Below are 4,480 nucleotides of genomic sequence, written 5' to 3'. Positions count from 1 at the left end.
TAGGTTGTGTATAGATATAACAATCATTATAAATACCCTTTCCCCCCCTTTTTTTTATAAGTGATCACATACCCTCTGTTCTCAGCTGCATAAGGATCTTAGAGAGGTGGGGGGAGGAGAAGCAGCAGCACACTGATCTTCCCAGTGGATGACTGTGAGGGAGGGGGGGGGGGTCAGCATTAGTCTGATCATTGGAGGAGAGCAGACTGAGTTCCCAGCACAGCTAAAGAGCTTACCATCACAAATTTTGGGGCCCCTTACACAGCTTTAGGCAGCCTCCCCTGGAGCAGAGAACCGGAGAGGGCGGTACTGACGAAAAGAAAAACAAGTGTAATCTCTTCTCTCCAGAAGTGGGGATCATCGGGCCCCTTACAGGTGTAATGCAAAAAAATAAAATGGGAGGGGGCCATGGGGACCATTACAGGTGTAATGCAAAACAATTATAAGTTAAAAGAAAACGGGAGGGGGCCAGCCGGGCCTGTAAGGCCTCGTACAGACGACCCAACATGTCCGATGAAAACGGTCCGCGGACCGTTTTCATCGGACATGTCCGCTGGGATCATTTGGTCTGATGGCTGTACACACCATCAGACCAAATTTCCCGCGGACAGACGACGCGGTGACGACGCGGTTACGACGCGGTTATGTGGCGGCGACGATGACGCGGCGACGTGCGCGAACCCGGAAGTTCAATGCTTCCACGCATGCGTCGAATCACTTTGACGTCATGCGCGGGTTCTCGGGCCAGCGGACATGTCCGATGAGTCGTACTGACCATCGGACATGTCCGGCGGACATGGTTCCAGCAGACATGTTTCTTAGCATGCTAAGAAACAGTTGTCCGCTGGAAACCTGTCCGGTCGGCTGGAAAATTGTCCGGTCAGCCCTACACACGACCGAACATGTCTGCTAAAACTGGTCCGACGGACCAGTTTCAGCAGACATGTTCGGTCGTGTGTACGAGGCCTAAGGGGCCCTGGGGACCATCGGGCCCCTTACAGGTGTAATGCAAAAAATAAATAAAAAAACAATAAAAAAAACAGGGGGGGGCAGCCGGGCCCCTGGGGACCATCAGGCCCCTTACAGGTGTAATGCCTGTACCCAACTGATAGCGGCCCTGTATGCTGTGCTCTCATGCTTAGTTTGGTCAGTGTTTATTGGAAAGTAGAGGGATTGTATCTCAGAGAGGTGGGGAGGAGATGCATCGGCACACTGATCTTCCCAGTGGATGACTATGGGGGGTGGGGGGTCTGCACAAGTCTGATCATTGGAGGAGAGCAGACTGAGTTCCCAGCACAGCAAAGAACCGACCATGCTGTGCTCTCATGCTTAACGTGGTCAGTGTTTATTGGAAAGCAGGGGGACTGGCAGGAACACCAGGGATTTCACACAAAGGAAGCAATACAAAGGCCCCGTACACACGGCCGAGGAACTTGACGTGCCAAACACACCGAGTTCCTCGGCGTGTTCAGTCCTGGAGCCGCCGAGGAGCTCGGTGGGCCGAGTTCTCCCATAGAACAACGAGGAAATAGAGAACATGTTCTCTATTTCCTCGCCGAGGTCCTCGTCGGCTTCCTCGGCCGAAAGTGTACACACGGCCGGGTTTCTCGGCAGAATTCAGCTCTGAACCGAGTTTCTGGCTGAATTCTGCCAAGAAACTCGGTCGTGTGTACGGGGCCAAAAGAGAACAGGAGACTTTCTTATACAAGTAAATTATACAGCAGGCACATATCAGGACTATGAAACGTTGGGTTAACATATTCATTAAAGGCTACAAGGTGTGTTTTTGGGGTTTACATGCGGTATACGTTACATTTGCTTTTCTAAAATAGTATTTTTTTTTTTTTTACTTTTTTAATAGCTTATATATAACTGACTCCGGTTTTATAATATAGTGACTACTATTGCCCTAATATTTAAGTAACATTTCATAAAGTGTCCTGTTATTATAAGTGGTCATATCTAGCAGAGCTTAATTTCTACTTGTACAGCCACTAACACAGGGCTCGACAGGTCGCCATGGCGACTAGAAATAGTGTCCTGGCTACTTGGCTTGGAAGGTGAGCTGGCCCCATCTGGTGGTGAGCCGTTGGTATTACAAGTTATTACCACCAGATGTGAGCTGGCGCCATCTGGTGGTGGCCGTTGGTATTACAAGTTAAGCATTACAAGTTAAACAGCAATTCTAATGTAATTTTTCACTATTTTTCAATGCCATATTCTTCCCTCTAATTAGAACCCCCAAACATTATATATATTTTTTATCCTAACAGCCTAGAGAATAAAATGGCGATTGTTGCAATACTTTCTGTCACGCCGTATTTGCGCAGCGGTCTTACAAGCGCACTTTTTTGGGAAAAAATTACACTTTTTTAAATTAAAAAATAAGACAACAGTAAAGTTATCGCCATTTTTTTTAATATTATGAAAGATAATGTTACGCCGAGTAAATTCATACCCAACATGTCACGCTCGTGGAATGCCGACAAACTTTTACCCTTTAAAATCTTCATAGGCGACGTTTAAAAAAATCTACAGGTTGCATGTTTTTAGTTACAGAGAAGGTCTAGGGCTAGAATTATTGCTCTCGCTCTACCAATCGTGGTGATACCTCACATGTGTGGTTTGAACACCGTGCACATTTTCGGGCGCTGCTCACGTATGTGTTCGCTTCTGCGCGCAAGCTCATCGGGACGGGGCGCGTTTTCTGGCTCCTAACTTTTTTAGCTGGCTCCTAGATTTCAAGCAAATTTGTCAACCCCTGCACTAACATCACTGTCCTTACTAATAGCTGGATAGTTTGAATTGTCTATATTAAGGTCTCTATTTCATAAACTGAACGTAAAGCTGAACTCCTGGCAAATTTAAAACGCACGTTAGAGTTAATACCTGAATTTACCATAGTATCAGCCTCTTGCCATCCTCTGTACAGCAGAGCTTGGACTGAGAAAGGGAGGAGCAGCACAAGAAGCCCGTCAGTTCATATTCTAACAAGAAACATGCTGAAAGGAGGAGAGAAGAATGATGAGCTTCTAAACTTGTTACTTATTCTTTACCCTCCAGTTACAGGCTAATGCCTTGTACACACGATCGATTTTCCCAGCGATAAAAAGCCCACCTGGAAAACCGAGGGGAAAACCGAGAACCTGCTCGATAGCTTTTTCCCCCTACACACGGCCGGCTTTCCCGACGGAAAAAACGGTTGTGTGTACGAGGCATGAGGAAATTACAAGACCTGTAATAATTGGTTGGTAGAGAGAAAAAAAACCAGGTCTTCTGCCATTTCTAGACAAGGCTGTGCTGTGAGGCAGAGCTGTGTCAATCTCTGAACTGGATGGACAGAAATACAAATCCTTTGTCAGGTAAATCCATTCTCAGATGCATATTTAATTTGTGTGTTTTGATACATGTCTAGCGTTTAGCTTTAAGCATGTATATAAAGTGGCTTGTAACAAGCCCCTGAAAAAGGTACATTACAATGATTATTATCACTGTGTACATTAATGGCTATTCAGTATCCAAGCTGTCAGAGTTTTCATAGATATTTTTTTTTTTTTAGCTAGTCCTGAACATGATTTTCCAATAAACAAACATTTTTTTTTTCCTTCTGCAAGGAAGGATTATGCAAATTTGCCTTCTCATAAATTGCTTCTGAGCATGCGTGTTTTTTCCCCGTCGTTAAAGCCTACACACGACCATTTTTCACGACGAGAAAAATGACAATGTAAAAAACAACGAGAAAAAATAGAGCATGTTCTAAATTTGTAATGCCCATTTTTCTCGTCAAGAAAAATGCTCTGGAGCCCACACATGACCGATTTTCAGGATCAATTTAAAAAATTGCATTTTCCTCATCATGGAAAACAGTCGTGTGTATGCGGCATTAGAGTTTCATTGTTTTTTCTAGATGCAACTTAGTAATAGATGACAGCATTATGTTGAGCAGTTTATTTATGGTATAAATGTTTTGTAAAAATTTCAAAACCTTCTCTGATATATTTGTATTATTCAAATTGTTGGCATCTAAATTTGCCTCTCGATCTATATGAGCCTATTTCTTTTCTAAAATGGTTCTTACCAATTTTGGGGCGGATCCTCAAAGAAATTACGCCGGCGTATCTCTTGATACGCCGCGTAATTTCAAATTTTGCGCGTCGTATCTTTGTTTTGGTATCCACAAAACAAGATATGACGGCATCTCGGCTAGATCCGACAGGCGTACGTCTTAGTACGCCGTCGGATCTAAGCTGCAATTTTTGGGCGGCCGCTAGGTGGCGTTCCCGTCGAATTCCGCGTCGAGTATGCAAATTAGCTAGTTACGGCGATCCACGAACGTACGTCCGGCCGGCGCATTTTTTTACGTCGTTTGCGTTCGGCTTTTTCCGGCGTATAGTTAAAGCTGCTATTATGAGGCGTACTCAATGTTAAGTATGGCCGTCGTTCCCGTGTACAATTTTGCATTTTTTACGTCGTTTGCGTA

At 44.7% G+C, this 4,480-nt stretch overlaps 1 long non-coding RNA gene across 1 annotated transcript in view; it reads right to left on the bottom strand.

Annotated features, from left to right (window-relative positions):
* Window positions 1-4,480, bottom strand: part of LOC120939938 — a 45,347-nt gene that overhangs the window by 6,145 nt on the left and 34,722 nt on the right. The window lies entirely within an intron of this gene.

This window comes from Rana temporaria, chromosome 5, assembly GCF_905171775.1.
Source record: "Rana temporaria chromosome 5, aRanTem1.1, whole genome shotgun sequence".
In the NCBI taxonomy this organism is placed as follows: Eukaryota; Metazoa; Chordata; class Amphibia; order Anura; family Ranidae; genus Rana; species Rana temporaria.
This window is presented reverse-complemented; position numbering and strand designations above follow the sequence as displayed.